The sequence below is a fragment of the Coffea arabica genome, chromosome 9e (genome assembly GCF_036785885.1).
Source record: "Coffea arabica cultivar ET-39 chromosome 9e, Coffea Arabica ET-39 HiFi, whole genome shotgun sequence".
Lineage (NCBI taxonomy): Eukaryota > Viridiplantae > Streptophyta > Magnoliopsida > Gentianales > Rubiaceae > Coffea > Coffea arabica.
This window is the reverse complement of record NC_092327.1, coordinates 26,477,634-26,495,349: the sequence shown is the minus strand read 5'-3', so window position 1 is coordinate 26,495,349 and position 17,716 is coordinate 26,477,634. Positions and strand designations below refer to the sequence as shown.

The following is a 17,716-nucleotide window of genomic DNA, read 5'->3' as shown; positions in this document are numbered from 1 at the left end:
ATGGCTCGTTTCGCGAGCTTTGTCCGACCATGGAATCATTTGAGCTAGGTTGCCTCCTTTTCCGATCGTGGAAGGCTTTAACCTGTCCTCTGGCAGTCTCAATTCGCTGTGCTTTTTCTAGCGCTTGGCTAAACGTATTCAACTGAGCCGCTGCTAACGATTCCTGGATTTCCACATTTAAACCTTGAACGAATCGACGAATTCGTTTCTGCTCCGTTAACACCAGCTCTGGGGCAAAGCGAGAAAGTTTAGTGAACTGAGTTTCGTACTCCGCCACACTCGAGGCCCCTTGACGTAGGCGGATGAAATCATCTTCCCGTTTTTCTTGCACAATGGGTGGTAAATATTTTTCATTAAACTCCCGTGTGAAGTTGATCCAGGTCCAAGGAGTCTGTTCGCGCTCCCACTTGGCTTTGATTACATTCCACCAGGCTCGAGCGGCCCCTTCAAACTGAAAGACCGCAAAGGATATCTGCCGCTCCTCTGAATACCTAAGCGCGGCAAATATGTCTAACATACGGTCTAGTCAACAATGGTGACACTGCCAGTGAGAAGCTAGGTCAGGCCGGAGAGGGAGAAGAAGAAAGTGAGGAAGAAGGAGGAGGAAAAGAAAAGGAGAAGAAAAAAGAGGAAAATAATAGGCCGAGTTCTTTTTTTTTATTATTAGGCTAGGTGTTGGGTCTTAGGAATAAAATTAAGTACCTTTGTTTTTTTTAACCTAATTGGACGTCTACTTAGACTCGTTTGTTTATATGAGATAATTTGCCTTTTTCCTTTGGGGCCAAAGTGGTGTGACTAGGCCTATCAATGGCTCGGGTCTGGATTCGAACCCGGCTCGAACTTGCTAATATTTTCTGAGTACGGATAGATATATAATTTCGTTTACCCAAACTCGAACCCATTTACTCTAACAAAAAAGCTAACCAAATACGGAATATAGCATTCTGACCCGTATTTAACCCAAACCAGTTTAAATTGATTACTGATTATAAAATATATATACTTAATAATACAATAATACTTCTATTCCCAAATTACCCAAACCCTAATATTCCAACCGCACACCTGTCTCTTCTCTAGCTCCGCTGTTTTCAAGCTTCCCAACGAAATCGCTCTCTCTCTCTCTCTCTCTTGCTAGTTGGTCCACCATTTCCAAGCTTTCAGATTTTGCTCTCTTTGTCTTGCTAGTTGCTCCACTGTTTCCAAGCTTCCAGTTCCAGATTTTCCAAGCATCCAGCTTCAGGCTGTGGCCGCGACCGCGACACACTCTCTTTAGCAACGATTGCAATTTCAAAGAAGAGAATTTTCTAGTTCATCATTGAATTTCCACCACTTTCCCAGTTAAGCTTTTCAATCCTTGCTCTTTAATTGAGAAGACTAATGAAAATTTATAGGAGTACCACAGTACTTTCTAGTATATCTAATAATTGGAGCCTGGAGGAGGATTATGTGGTTCAACAGCTAAAAAATTTTGTCAACCAAACTTAGAAAATTTTGGCCACCCAATTTGTTTTGACAATGTAGCAGACTTTTATAGAAACATTAGTAGTTTTTGCTAGCTTTTGTATGATGCATGGATGATGGGATTATAGTCATTATTTGGAAGGGTCAATATCTAAATGGTGATTGTGAATTTGTCATATAAGTGATTTTGTCATATGCCAAATTGTTGATGGTCAGCTTGAGAATTTTGACATTTTTGGATAGATGGCAAATCATTAGTGAAGTCATAATTGTTTGCTTGTGTTGAAGAGTTGTTCGTTTGCATGCTAACAAATGTCAAAAGGAAAATGAATGATATAAAAGAAAAAATGTCATGATTTACTGCAAGTAGTGTACAACTAGCTAAAAAAGATATCAAAACAGCTGATTCTTTATTTGGTTATTCCAAAATTTTGTTGGTATCCGAGGCTGTTGATACAGATGTGCTAATATCAAAATTCCTGGCTATATTATATTTGAAATTCTCTTATTAACATATTATATTTCACTCAATGCAAGATGTCATCTTTGCCTAGTAACCCAACAGGGCCAACACCAAGTAGCACAGCTAATGAAAATGAGGTTGCTATTTTGGATTTAGAAGATGAGGCTATGAAGGAAGATGATCAATATAAGAAACCTAGGGAAAAGAAATTGAAATCTAAAGTATGCTTTGATATGGATAGAGTTAGGACTCTTACTGATATTGTTGCCATATGTAAACATTGCAAAAAAAATGGCTGGGGATAGCTCATACGGGACAAGCCACTTGAAAAAGCACATAAATAATTGCATTGTTAGAAAACATAGGAGTAGGGGTAGCAAATACTTCAAATAGCTAAAAATGGTTTGGATGATAAAGTTAAAGTTGAAACTTTCAAGTTTGATCAAGAGAAAAGTAGAATGGATTTGGCTAGAGTCATGGTTGAGCATGAGTACTTTGAGATTTTTCTGAATAATTTGCAGCCAAATTTTAAGTTGGTTTCTCGAAATATAGTCAGGGCAGATGATATCACTCTTTATTATTTGATGGTAAGATAAGTCTCACTACTGATATTTGGACATTAGATCACCAAAATTTTGCCTATGCCTGTTTGACAGCTCATTATGTTAATGAACATTAGGAATTGGAAAAGAAAATCCTTGCTTTTAAATCCATTCCACATCCTCATGATGGTGAAACATTATTTAGATTTATTTCTGATATCATATTGGAATGGAACATTGGCAAGAAGTTGTCCTCTGTTGTCGTTGACAATGCATCTTCAAATGATTCAATGGTTAAATATTTGAAATCATGTTTCTTGGATAAGTCATTACTCAATTTAGGAGGTAAACTTTTTCATGTTCAATGTAGTGCATATATTCTTAATTGAATTGTTCAAGATGGATTAGCTTTTGTCGGGTGTTTGCTTCATAAGATCTGGGAGACTTTAGAATACTTGAAAAAGCCTCATTCTTCTTATCAGAAGTTTGAGAATGCAATTAACCAATGGAAGTTGAAAAATAAAGAAAAGGGTGGGTATAGATGTTTGAATAGATGGAATTTTACTTTCTTTGAGACTACTTTGCCTTTAAAGGAAGTTTTTGTCTTTGTCGTTTAGAAAAAATGGATATAAATTACAAGCTAAATGCTTCAGAAAATGATTAGAAAGTTGCTAGTGTTGTTTGTGATTGTTTGAAAAAATTTTATGAAGCCACGTCATTTTAGTGGTATTAATTTTCCCACAGCAAATGTTTTTTTTCCTGATATATGTAATCTTTGTCTTAAGTTGAGGCAATGGGAACTTAGTGAACATGATTTTATTCGAAAAATGGCTATCCCAATGAGTACTAAATTTGAGAAATACTGGGAAGAATGTTGTTTGGTGTTGGCCATTGCTGTGGTGCTTGATCCTAGATTTAAGGTAGCTTTGGCAGAGTATTATTATAATGCTTTTTATGGAGAAAGTGGTCAAAGACATGTGGATAGGGTTCGTAATGCTATTGCTGATCTATTGTTGAATATGGAGATGTCCTTGCTCCTTCTTTGAGTTATATTGAGAAAATATAGGAGAATGAACTTTTAGTTCTAGTAACAAAAATGTGGATATAGAAGATGATGATGATAAGTTGTTTGATTTTGACAAATGGTATTGACAATCTTGTTCTTCTACTATTCTTGCTAGGCAAAAATCTAAGCTGCAATCATACTTGGATGAGCTTGTATTTCCAAAAAAAGATGATTTTGACAAACTAGGTTAGTGGAAGGCGAACAGCCCAAAACTTCCGATTCTTAGCGAAATGGCTCGAGATGTTCTTGCAATTCTAGCTACTAATATGGCATCAAAATCAACAATTAGTGTTGAAGGAAGAGTAATTGATGAGACTCACACTTCTTTGCTTCCTGATGTCATTGAAGCTTTGATAACAATAGGTGATTGGTTACCGTTGAAAAAGAAAAGAGGTAAATCCTTCATGTTTATATTTTTATAATCTGATTTTTTGTTTCTTTTGTTGTTTCTTCTTTTTAAATCCATATTACAAGCTTGTTTGGTTTGAGTTACTCAAGTAAGGCCAATCTAATTTCTTTCTCTTTATTTTCTTACAATTACTTGAAGAAGATTTGGGTGATTCTTCTAAAGTTCTCAAGTTAGGGTGATGTATTTGAATAAGGCCAATTTGATTTCTTTTCTTATTTGATTTTTGTGTATTAGAAATCAATTTACAAATATATTTTTTCTCATTTTTTTGCAAAAAATTGTGAAACTTGAGAGCCATGAAAAGTGTTGAAATCTACAAGACAGTAGAACTTCATGAATTGCATTGAGTACTTTTAAAAATGCTTGGATGATGTATTTGATATTTAATGTTTGATTGAACCCTTTAGAAGTTGTAATTTGTTGTATGTGATATTGGCTTTGTCGCTTTGGAATGACTTGGTAGATTGATTTGTGGTTGGTTTTGAAATGACTATTGTGAGTGATTTGTGATTTAGCTTTATAATTTATGATTTAGGTTTGTGATTGTGTGACGACCCCACTTCTCCCAAGGGCGAACCCAAGGGTATCGGCGGGCCGCCTGCCTAGCTCGCGCCAGGACTCAAAACTTAAAACAACGAAAGCTAGCAAAATCCAAAAGAGTACTATACATATATATGCAATCCCAAAAGAGTTATAAGTACATTCCCCAAAAGTACCTGCTCAAACTATTACATCCTTATAATTACAACCAAAACCAAAAGGTAGACCCTAAGAAGGGTCCTTATACAAACCACCACAATAAAAACAAACATCCTAATTGTTCGCTATTACAAGCAAGTCTAACTATACTATACTAGTGTAAGTGCCCAAACGTACCCGCGTCGGCCCCTGCTAAGGAAAACAAACGGAATGGGATAAGCTAAAAGCTTAGTAAGTAAACAGGGGCAAAAGCGTAAATTTCACGTAGCAACATTTACACAGTAAGAGTAAAGCAAAAGCAGAAAAGTAACATCACATAATAAGGATACGGGTGGCTCCAAAGCCAATTCATTTGCCATGCTTGATCTCCTGTCGACACTCCGTCGACCATAAATAAGGTCCGTAGAACTTCACTTGTACACCCACCGACACCTTATCACCCTCACTGGCCAGTCACCTCACAAACTTGCCCAGGCGAACGAAATCACAAACTTGAGCTTTGATCATAAGCTCGGGTCACAAACTTGGTGACCTCAAACCAAGTTGGACTGACTTCGACCAAGCCCTAACCGGCTCGAATAGTCCATCTAGGTATTGAGTTCAACCGCAAACTCACAAAATTCACAAAAGTATGCAAAAGTCACCCCGAGCCACAAGCTCAAGGGTTTTTGTTCCAAAATTTCTCACATACATATGTCATGTACAAATTGGTGCGTAAATCAGGGTCTAGATCGAGTGCGATAAAGTACACCCTCGCCTAGGTACCCTTTTTACACACAACGAAACACATAAACAACTAACACATAAGAGCGGCCTGAATACTTACTCAAAATACCAAAAGTAGTATAAAGGCGGAATTCACTTTGTGTGTTGGCTAGTAGTGGGCCCCACCGGCACCGCCTAGCTCACCACTGTCTGAAATCGAAGATTATGTCACAATATATCACAAACGGCAACTAACGTACTTGAAATAAGCCAAACGGCAAAATTGGCACGCGCAAGTGCGGAAACGGCAAAACGGCCGCACACGTCCGCGCAGAACGGCAAACGGAAATGGCCAAATCGGCCATCTCAAACCGTTTTGGTCAAAATTAGGCTAGGAGTGTCGGATCAAGGCGGGTGAGACACCGTTTCGAAGCTAAGAGGAAGATCTACAACTTTCATTTAGACATCTCAACCCAGATCTCAATGGGTATAGGTGAAAATTGCGTGAAACAGTTCCAGCTGTTTCATTGCGAGTTACCAAACAGGCCCTGTTTGCAAGGCCGTAACTCACGGCTCAGAAATCGAAATTAAGAAATTCCAAAGGCATTAGAAAGCTGAGACATAAGGCTAAAACTTTCATGTTTTGGCCAAGACCTGAATCTATTCAGAACAAAACAAAATTCGAGTGCCAAAGTACCCGTCAGAACTGTCCAAATACAAGGCAGTTCTGACGAGCGATATTGTTTTGATCATAACCGGAGCTACGGAACTCGGTTTTCGACGTACTTTATACCGTTTCGAAGCTGAGATCAAGATCTAAACTTCTTATGAAGGAGTTGGCACCCAGATCGAACTCTATAAAAATCGAAAAATCATGGGCAGAAACAAAATCAGAAAACGCGTAGAACCAGAGGGTCAAAACAGGCTTGAGCATTTCGTCGATAACTCAGGCTACGCTAATCCGATTGACCTGAAATTTTGTAGGCATACTCAGGACTCAAGGGGCTACGACTTTCATGTTTTACGAAACTTCTGAATCAGCACGGAACATTAAGAAAAATGGAGCTCAAGTTCAGGTTCTGGGTTGCCCTGTTTACCCATTTTGCCGGTTTCAAATGTCGCAAACATATGGTTCGTTTTCGTGGTTCTTATGCAGGTTTTTCAACCACTTTTGTACCAAATAAACACACATACACTAACATCTAAATGGCCTACAAATGGTCCGAAATTCCCCTCCCAAGTCAATACCAAATTTAACAATCATCAACCACAATCCCTAACCAAATTTCATTTGCACCAATGAACTTAATCCAACCTCTCACTAACCAAACTCTATCTCACTAACCATAAGCTAAGCTAAATTAGCCTAATGGAGTTTAGGGTTTCTTAACCCAAATCAGCTTTTTGCAAGTAACCAACCAAATCAAGTGAGGCAATTCATCAAACATAACCACTACAAGTCCATTTCTCAACTAAACAAGTAAGGAAAGCATTACATTAAAAAGCCCTAATTCTCTTTCTCTTGACCGAAATTTCCAGCAGCATAAATCACCAAAAATTAACCAAAGTACTCCATAAAAACAAGTGATAGGCATAAGAGGTACCACAATCAAGCACAACTAAGGTCCTATGCCAAAATAACCACTAGTTCATCAAACAATAATCAACTTAAGTCTTCAACTAGACTTTCTTACCTTTGATTCAAGCTTGGTAGATGATCACCCACAACAATCAAGTGCTCAAGTTGTTCCTCCAAGATCCAAACTCAAGATTGAAGAGCAAAAATGATGCACCAAAGCAAGCTTTCCTTTTCTTTTTTCTTTCTCTTCTCACGGCTCTCACTCTCTCTTATTCTCTTAGTTTTTGTTTTGTTTTATTTCTCTTGTCTCTCTTATAGTTGTAAGACAACATATTAGTCAAAGCTTTGGAAGATATTTCTTATGGCTAGCCAATCACATAAATGCTTTATTTGTTGTTTTCACCCTTGCACTTCAACTTTCTCTTTCTTATAAAATTTCCCTCAAACATTTGATAACCTTTCAATTTACTCCATAAGTCATAACTTATTCTAATCTAAAACATATAATCACGCTTAATTATTTCACTAATCACTTTCTCATCTTAATCACTTACACTTAAGCATACTTTATCCCACATAAAAGTAGTTAAACAATAACCTTTTTGTCAAGGGCAAAATTAGGTTTAAACCCACTTAAAACTTCTAATAAATCATAACATTAGGGATTTTGCTCACTTAGGGTTTCTAACCTTCTTAAACTTAATTAATCTATACCAAATGGATTAAATCCTATTCTTACCCACACTAAGACACACATTAACCTTACTAACTTTAATCACCACTCGAACTTGTAACCAATACATAACTAGGGTTTAAATCTTAAGGGTTTTCGAAATACTCCCGAAACCAAACGTTACCGCCCAACTAATGAATATATTAACATAGAACGGACTGGGGCCTCACAATCTCCCCCACTTAGGACAATTTCGTCCTCGAAATTAATTCGTTGGTCAAAGCGTACCTTCAAAATCCACCGAAGGATTCGTCATCTCAGGTTGACCCATCGCATAGACTCTTGCTGGCCCTTTGGGTCGATTTTCCCCTGCAGTTGACGGCTTAGTTGTGGTCCCTTCAGTCGGTGACTTGAGTCCATCCTTCTGTATTTTAGGGCACCGGGCAATCAGGTGTTCGGTGCTTCCACATTTGTAGCATTTCCGGACTGAACTATTTTTCCAACAATTCTCATCGGTGTGGTTGCCCCCACAGAAACCACAGGTTGGCTTAGCGGCCGTGCTTGACCCTCCACGCTGAGCACTCTTCTGAGGCTCTTGCACTATTTGACCTCGCCCAAAGCTATTCGGGGTCCTTGCAGGTCGTGGACCATCCGTACCTTTCTTTATCTTGGCAGATGGCTCGTTTCGCGAGCTTTGTCCGACCATGGAATCATTTGAGCTAGGTTGCCTCCTTTTCCGATCGTGGAAGGCTTTAACCTGTCCTCTGGCAGTCTCAATTCGCTGTGCTTTTTCTAGCGCTTGGCTAAACGTATTCAACTGAGCCGCTGCTAACGATTCCTGGATTTCCACATTTAAACCTTGAACGAATCGACGAATTCGTTTCTGCTCCGTTAACACCAGCTCTGGGGCAAAGCGAGAAAGTTTAGTGAACTGAGTTTCGTACTCCGCCACACTCGAGGCCCCTTGACGTAGGCGGATGAAATCATCTTCCCGTTTTTCTTGCACAATGGGTGGTAAATATTTTTCATTAAACTCCCGTGTGAAGTTGATCCAGGTCCAAGGAGTCTGTTCGCGCTCCCACTTGGCTTTGATTACATTCCACCAGGCTCGAGCGGCCCCTTCAAACTGAAAGACCGCAAAGGATATCTGCCGCTCCTCTGAATACCTAAGCGCGGCAAATATGTCTAACATACGGTCTAGTCAACAATGGTGACACTGCCAGTGAGAAGCTAGGTCAGGCCGGAGAGGGAGAAGAAGAAAGTGAGGAAGAAGGAGGAGGAAAAGAAAAGGAGAAGAAAAAAGAGGAAAATAATAGGCCGAGTTCTTTTTTTTTATTATTAGGCTAGGTGTTGGGTCTTAGGAATAAAATTAAGTACCTTTGTTTTTTTTAACCTAATTGGACGTCTACTTAGACTCGTTTGTTTATATGAGATAATTTGCCTTTTTCCTTTGGGGCCAAAGTGGTGTGACTAGGCCTATCAATGGCTCGGGTCTGGATTCGAACCCGGCTCGAACTTGCTAATATTTTCTGAGTACGGATAGATATATAATTTCGTTTACCCAAACTCGAACCCATTTACTCTAACAAAAAAGCTAACCAAATACGGAATATAGCATTCTGACCCGTATTTAACCCAAACCAGTTTAAATTGATTACTGATTATAAAATATATATACTTAATAATACAATAATACTTCTATTCCCAAATTACCCAAACCCTAATATTCCAACCGCACACCTGTCTCTTCTCTAGCTCCGCTGTTTTCAAGCTTCCCAACGAAATCGCTCTCTCTCTCTCTCTCTCTTGCTAGTTGGTCCACCATTTCCAAGCTTTCAGATTTTGCTCTCTTTGTCTTGCTAGTTGCTCCACTGTTTCCAAGCTTCCAGTTCCAGATTTTCCAAGCATCCAGCTTCAGGCTGTGGCCGCGACCGCGACACACTCTCTTTAGCAACGATTGCAATTTCAAAGAAGAGAATTTTCTAGTTCATCATTGAATTTCCACCACTTTCCCAGTTAAGCTTTTCAATCCTTGCTCTTTAATTGAGAAGACTAATGAAAATTTATAGGAGTACCACAGTACTTTCTAGTATATCTAATAATTGGAGCCTGGAGGAGGATTATGTGGTTCAACAGCTAAAAAATTTTGTCAACCAAACTTAGAAAATTTTGGCCACCCAATTTGTTTTGACAATGTAGCAGACTTTTATAGAAACATTAGTAGTTTTTGCTAGCTTTTGTATGATGCATGGATGATGGGATTATAGTCATTATTTGGAAGGGTCAATATCTAAATGGTGATTGTGAATTTGTCATATAAGTGATTTTGTCATATGCCAAATTGTTGATGGTCAGCTTGAGAATTTTGACATTTTTGGATAGATGGCAAATCATTAGTGAAGTCATAATTGTTTGCTTGTGTTGAAGAGTTGTTCGTTTGCATGCTAACAAATGTCAAAAGGAAAATGAATGATATAAAAGAAAAAATGTCATGATTTACTGCAAGTAGTGTACAACTAGCTAAAAAAGATATCAAAACAGCTGATTCTTTATTTGGTTATTCCAAAATTTTGTTGGTATCCGAGGCTGTTGATACAGATGTGCTAATATCAAAATTCCTGGCTATATTATATTTGAAATTCTCTTATTAACATATTATATTTCACTCAATGCAAGATGTCATCTTTGCCTAGTAACCCAACAGGGCCAACACCAAGTAGCACAGCTAATGAAAATGAGGTTGCTATTTTGGATTTAGAAGATGAGGCTATGAAGGAAGATGATCAATATAAGAAACCTAGGGAAAAGAAATTGAAATCTAAAGTATGCTTTGATATGGATAGAGTTAGGACTCTTACTGATATTGTTGCCATATGTAAACATTGCAAAAAAAATGGCTGGGGATAGCTCATACGGGACAAGCCACTTGAAAAAGCACATAAATAATTGCATTGTTAGAAAACATAGGAGTAGGGGTAGCAAATACTTCAAATAGCTAAAAATGGTTTGGATGATAAAGTTAAAGTTGAAACTTTCAAGTTTGATCAAGAGAAAAGTAGAATGGATTTGGCTAGAGTCATGGTTGAGCATGAGTACTTTGAGATTTTTCTGAATAATTTGCAGCCAAATTTTAAGTTGGTTTCTCGAAATATAGTCAGGGCAGATGATATCACTCTTTATTATTTGATGGTAAGATAAGTCTCACTACTGATATTTGGACATTAGATCACCAAAATTTTGCCTATGCCTGTTTGACAGCTCATTATGTTAATGAACATTAGGAATTGGAAAAGAAAATCCTTGCTTTTAAATCCATTCCACATCCTCATGATGGTGAAACATTATTTAGATTTATTTCTGATATCATATTGGAATGGAACATTGGCAAGAAGTTGTCCTCTGTTGTCGTTGACAATGCATCTTCAAATGATTCAATGGTTAAATATTTGAAATCATGTTTCTTGGATAAGTCATTACTCAATTTAGGAGGTAAACTTTTTCATGTTCAATGTAGTGCATATATTCTTAATTGAATTGTTCAAGATGGATTAGCTTTTGTCGGGTGTTTGCTTCATAAGATCTGGGAGACTTTAGAATACTTGAAAAAGCCTCATTCTTCTTATCAGAAGTTTGAGAATGCAATTAACCAATGGAAGTTGAAAAATAAAGAAAAGGGTGGGTATAGATGTTTGAATAGATGGAATTTTACTTTCTTTGAGACTACTTTGCCTTTAAAGGAAGTTTTTGTCTTTGTCGTTTAGAAAAAATGGATATAAATTACAAGCTAAATGCTTCAGAAAATGATTAGAAAGTTGCTAGTGTTGTTTGTGATTGTTTGAAAAAATTTTATGAAGCCACGTCATTTTAGTGGTATTAATTTTCCCACAGCAAATGTTTTTTTTCCTGATATATGTAATCTTTGTCTTAAGTTGAGGCAATGGGAACTTAGTGAACATGATTTTATTCGAAAAATGGCTATCCCAATGAGTACTAAATTTGAGAAATACTGGGAAGAATGTTGTTTGGTGTTGGCCATTGCTGTGGTGCTTGATCCTAGATTTAAGGTAGCTTTGGCAGAGTATTATTATAATGCTTTTTATGGAGAAAGTGGTCAAAGACATGTGGATAGGGTTCGTAATGCTATTGCTGATCTATTGTTGAATATGGAGATGTCCTTGCTCCTTCTTTGAGTTATATTGAGAAAATATAGGAGAATGAACTTTTAGTTCTAGTAACAAAAATGTGGATATAGAAGATGATGATGATAAGTTGTTTGATTTTGACAAATGGTATTGACAATCTTGTTCTTCTACTATTCTTGCTAGGCAAAAATCTAAGCTGCAATCATACTTGGATGAGCTTGTATTTCCAAAAAAAGATGATTTTGACAAACTAGGTTAGTGGAAGGCGAACAGCCCAAAACTTCCGATTCTTAGCGAAATGGCTCGAGATGTTCTTGCAATTCTAGCTACTAATATGGCATCAAAATCAACAATTAGTGTTGAAGGAAGAGTAATTGATGAGACTCACACTTCTTTGCTTCCTGATGTCATTGAAGCTTTGATAACAATAGGTGATTGGTTACCGTTGAAAAAGAAAAGAGGTAAATCCTTCATGTTTATATTTTTATAATCTGATTTTTTGTTTCTTTTGTTGTTTCTTCTTTTTAAATCCATATTACAAGCTTGTTTGGTTTGAGTTACTCAAGTAAGGCCAATCTAATTTCTTTCTCTTTATTTTCTTACAATTACTTGAAGAAGATTTGGGTGATTCTTCTAAAGTTCTCAAGTTAGGGTGATGTATTTGAATAAGGCCAATTTGATTTCTTTTCTTATTTGATTTTTGTGTATTAGAAATCAATTTACAAATATATTTTTTCTCATTTTTTTGCAAAAAATTGTGAAACTTGAGAGCCATGAAAAGTGTTGAAATCTACAAGACAGTAGAACTTCATGAATTGCATTGAGTACTTTTAAAAATGCTTGGATGATGTATTTGATATTTAATGTTTGATTGAACCCTTTAGAAGTTGTAATTTGTTGTATGTGATATTGGCTTTGTCGCTTTGGAATGACTTGGTAGATTGATTTGTGGTTGGTTTTGAAATGACTATTGTGAGTGATTTGTGATTTAGCTTTATAATTTATGATTTAGGTTTGTGATTGTGTGACGACCCCACTTCTCCCAAGGGCGAACCCAAGGGTATCGGCGGGCCGCCTGCCTAGCTCGCGCCAGGACTCAAAACTTAAAACAACGAAAGCTAGCAAAATCCAAAAGAGTACTATACATATATATGCAATCCCAAAAGAGTTATAAGTACATTCCCCAAAAGTACCTGCTCAAACTATTACATCCTTATAATTACAACCAAAACCAAAAGGTAGACCCTAAGAAGGGTCCTTATACAAACCACCACAATAAAAACAAACATCCTAATTGTTCGCTATTACAAGCAAGTCTAACTATACTATACTAGTGTAAGTGCCCAAACGTACCCGCGTCGGCCCCTGCTAAGGAAAACAAACGGAATGGGATAAGCTAAAAGCTTAGTAAGTAAACAGGGGCAAAAGCGTAAATTTCACGTAGCAACATTTACACAGTAAGAGTAAAGCAAAAGCAGAAAAGTAACATCACATAATAAGGATACGGGTGGCTCCAAAGCCAATTCATTTGCCATGCTTGATCTCCTGTCGACACTCCGTCGACCATAAATAAGGTCCGTAGAACTTCACTTGTACACCCACCGACACCTTATCACCCTCACTGGCCAGTCACCTCACAAACTTGCCCAGGCGAACGAAATCACAAACTTGAGCTTTGATCATAAGCTCGGGTCACAAACTTGGTGACCTCAAACCAAGTTGGACTGACTTCGACCAAGCCCTAACCGGCTCGAATAGTCCATCTAGGTATTGAGTTCAACCGCAAACTCACAAAATTCACAAAAGTATGCAAAAGTCACCCCGAGCCACAAGCTCAAGGGTTTTTGTTCCAAAATTTCTCACATACATATGTCATGTACAAATTGGTGCGTAAATCAGGGTCTAGATCGAGTGCGATAAAGTACACCCTCGCCTAGGTACCCTTTTTACACACAACGAAACACATAAACAACTAACACATAAGAGCGGCCTGAATACTTACTCAAAATACCAAAAGTAGTATAAAGGCGGAATTCACTTTGTGTGTTGGCTAGTAGTGGGCCCCACCGGCACCGCCTAGCTCACCACTGTCTGAAATCGAAGATTATGTCACAATATATCACAAACGGCAACTAACGTACTTGAAATAAGCCAAACGGCAAAATTGGCACGCGCAAGTGCGGAAACGGCAAAACGGCCGCACACGTCCGCGCAGAACGGCAAACGGAAATGGCCAAATCGGCCATCTCAAACCGTTTTGGTCAAAATTAGGCTAGGAGTGTCGGATCAAGGCGGGTGAGACACCGTTTCGAAGCTAAGAGGAAGATCTACAACTTTCATTTAGACATCTCAACCCAGATCTCAATGGGTATAGGTGAAAATTGCGTGAAACAGTTCCAGCTGTTTCATTGCGAGTTACCAAACAGGCCCTGTTTGCAAGGCCGTAACTCACGGCTCAGAAATCGAAATTAAGAAATTCCAAAGGCATTAGAAAGCTGAGACATAAGGCTAAAACTTTCATGTTTTGGCCAAGACCTGAATCTATTCAGAACAAAACAAAATTCGAGTGCCAAAGTACCCGTCAGAACTGTCCAAATACAAGGCAGTTCTGACGAGCGATATTGTTTTGATCATAACCGGAGCTACGGAACTCGGTTTTCGACGTACTTTATACCGTTTCGAAGCTGAGATCAAGATCTAAACTTCTTATGAAGGAGTTGGCACCCAGATCGAACTCTATAAAAATCGAAAAATCATGGGCAGAAACAAAATCAGAAAACGCGTAGAACCAGAGGGTCAAAACAGGCTTGAGCATTTCGTCGATAACTCAGGCTACGCTAATCCGATTGACCTGAAATTTTGTAGGCATACTCAGGACTCAAGGGGCTACGACTTTCATGTTTTACGAAACTTCTGAATCAGCACGGAACATTAAGAAAAATGGAGCTCAAGTTCAGGTTCTGGGTTGCCCTGTTTACCCATTTTGCCGGTTTCAAATGTCGCAAACATATGGTTCGTTTTCGTGGTTCTTATGCAGGTTTTTCAACCACTTTTGTACCAAATAAACACACATACACTAACATCTAAATGGCCTACAAATGGTCCGAAATTCCCCTCCCAAGTCAATACCAAATTTAACAATCATCAACCACAATCCCTAACCAAATTTCATTTGCACCAATGAACTTAATCCAACCTCTCACTAACCAAACTCTATCTCACTAACCATAAGCTAAGCTAAATTAGCCTAATGGAGTTTAGGGTTTCTTAACCCAAATCAGCTTTTTGCAAGTAACCAACCAAATCAAGTGAGGCAATTCATCAAACATAACCACTACAAGTCCATTTCTCAACTAAACAAGTAAGGAAAGCATTACATTAAAAAGCCCTAATTCTCTTTCTCTTGACCGAAATTTCCAGCAGCATAAATCACCAAAAATTAACCAAAGTACTCCATAAAAACAAGTGATAGGCATAAGAGGTACCACAATCAAGCACAACTAAGGTCCTATGCCAAAATAACCACTAGTTCATCAAACAATAATCAACTTAAGTCTTCAACTAGACTTTCTTACCTTTGATTCAAGCTTGGTAGATGATCACCCACAACAATCAAGTGCTCAAGTTGTTCCTCCAAGATCCAAACTCAAGATTGAAGAGCAAAAATGATGCACCAAAGCAAGCTTTCCTTTTCTTTTTTCTTTCTCTTCTCACGGCTCTCACTCTCTCTTATTCTCTTAGTTTTTGTTTTGTTTTATTTCTCTTGTCTCTCTTATAGTTGTAAGACAACATATTAGTCAAAGCTTTGGAAGATATTTCTTATGGCTAGCCAATCACATAAATGCTTTATTTGTTGTTTTCACCCTTGCACTTCAACTTTCTCTTTCTTATAAAATTTCCCTCAAACATTTGATAACCTTTCAATTTACTCCATAAGTCATAACTTATTCTAATCTAAAACATATAATCACGCTTAATTATTTCACTAATCACTTTCTCATCTTAATCACTTACACTTAAGCATACTTTATCCCACATAAAAGTAGTTAAACAATAACCTTTTTGTCAAGGGCAAAATTAGGTTTAAACCCACTTAAAACTTCTAATAAATCATAACATTAGGGATTTTGCTCACTTAGGGTTTCTAACCTTCTTAAACTTAATTAATCTATACCAAATGGATTAAATCCTATTCTTACCCACACTAAGACACACATTAACCTTACTAACTTTAATCACCACTCGAACTTGTAACCAATACATAACTAGGGTTTAAATCTTAAGGGTTTTCGAAATACTCCCGAAACCAAACGTTACCGCCCAACTAATGAATATATTAACATAGAACGGACTGGGGCCTCACAATCTCCCCCACTTAGGACAATTTCGTCCTCGAAATTAATTCGTTGGTCAAAGCGTACCTTCAAAATCCACCGAAGGATTCGTCATCTCAGGTTGACCCATCGCATAGACTCTTGCTGGCCCTTTGGGTCGATTTTCCCCTGCAGTTGACGGCTTAGTTGTGGTCCCTTCAGTCGGTGACTTGAGTCCATCCTTCTGTATTTTAGGGCACCGGGCAATCAGGTGTTCGGTGCTTCCACATTTGTAGCATTTCCGGACTGAACTATTTTTCCAACAATTCTCATCGGTGTGGTTGCCCCCACAGAAACCACAGGTTGGCTTAGCGGCCGTGCTTGACCCTCCACGCTGAGCACTCTTCTGAGGCTCTTGCACTATTTGACCTCGCCCAAAGCTATTCGGGGTCCTTGCAGGTCGTGGACCATCCGTACCTTTCTTTATCTTGGCAGATGGCTCGTTTCGCGAGCTTTGTCCGACCATGGAATCATTTGAGCTAGGTTGCCTCCTTTTCCGATCGTGGAAGGCTTTAACCTGTCCTCTGGCAGTCTCAATTCGCTGTGCTTTTTCTAGCGCTTGGCTAAACGTATTCAACTGAGCCGCTGCTAACGATTCCTGGATTTCCACATTTAAACCTTGAACGAATCGACGAATTCGTTTCTGCTCCGTTAACACCAGCTCTGGGGCAAAGCGAGAAAGTTTAGTGAACTGAGTTTCGTACTCCGCCACACTCGAGGCCCCTTGACGTAGGCGGATGAAATCATCTTCCCGTTTTTCTTGCACAATGGGTGGTAAATATTTTTCATTAAACTCCCGTGTGAAGTTGATCCAGGTCCAAGGAGTCTGTTCGCGCTCCCACTTGGCTTTGATTACATTCCACCAGGCTCGAGCGGCCCCTTCAAACTGAAAGACCGCAAAGGATATCTGCCGCTCCTCTGAATACCTAAGCGCGGCAAATATGTCTAACATACGGTCTAGTCAACCCTCCGTTAAGTCAGGGTCGGCCCCACCGATAAACTTTGGGGGTGCGAATTTTTGGAATCGCTCCAAGGCACGGTCTTCACCCTCGTGATTGCCTGGATTATGTCCCGGATTATGTCCAGGATTCCCCATACCGCTTCCTTGGCCCTGTTGATTTGTCAATCGCTCTAGTAACTCGGCCATCCGCTGGATGGCTGTAGCGACTTGATCTGGTTCTGGTCCTTGTTCTCTTTCAGGGCTTCGTGCTCGCCCTCTACCTCCTCTGCCTCCACCTCGAGTACCGGAGGCCATTTAAGTGCAAACGTCTATAGATCGTAACATTACATATAAACTTATTATCCGGACTATGAGCAAAAGTACGAACGTAAAGCGTACGAACAAAAGACACACAAAGGATAAATTCAACATGCTACTCAAATATATACATAGATATACAAAATCACACCAAAAGATTTACAGATTACCGACCTCCAGTCGGTACAAAACCCAATGTACACATGAGCACTCCGGCTCCAAGATCTAGTCGGCCAACCAAATAAAGAAAGAAAGTGGTCATGCCAGTTTTAACAAAAGGAATCTACCAGCTAAGCAAAAGACGAAAGCGACCCTAAACGCCTCCCCTAGGGCCCTGGTCCCC

At 38.7% G+C, this 17,716-nt stretch overlaps 2 long non-coding RNA genes across 2 annotated transcripts; both read right to left on the bottom strand.

Moving 5' to 3' along the window:
• Positions 1-4,593: 4,593 nt before the first annotated feature.
• On the bottom strand, positions 4,594-7,195 carry LOC140014490 (uncharacterized). The gene is made up of 2 exons (XR_011821248.1): positions 7,043-7,195; positions 4,594-4,832 (listed from the first exon to the last, which is right to left on the bottom strand). It is a non-coding gene; the product is annotated as an uncharacterized lncRNA (long non-coding RNA).
• Positions 7,196-12,868: 5,673 nt separating this feature from the next.
• Positions 12,869-15,470, bottom strand: LOC140014491 (uncharacterized). The gene is made up of 2 exons (XR_011821249.1): positions 15,318-15,470; positions 12,869-13,107 (listed from the first exon to the last, which is right to left on the bottom strand). It is a non-coding gene; the product is annotated as an uncharacterized lncRNA (long non-coding RNA).
• Positions 15,471-17,716: the final 2,246 nt, after the last annotated feature.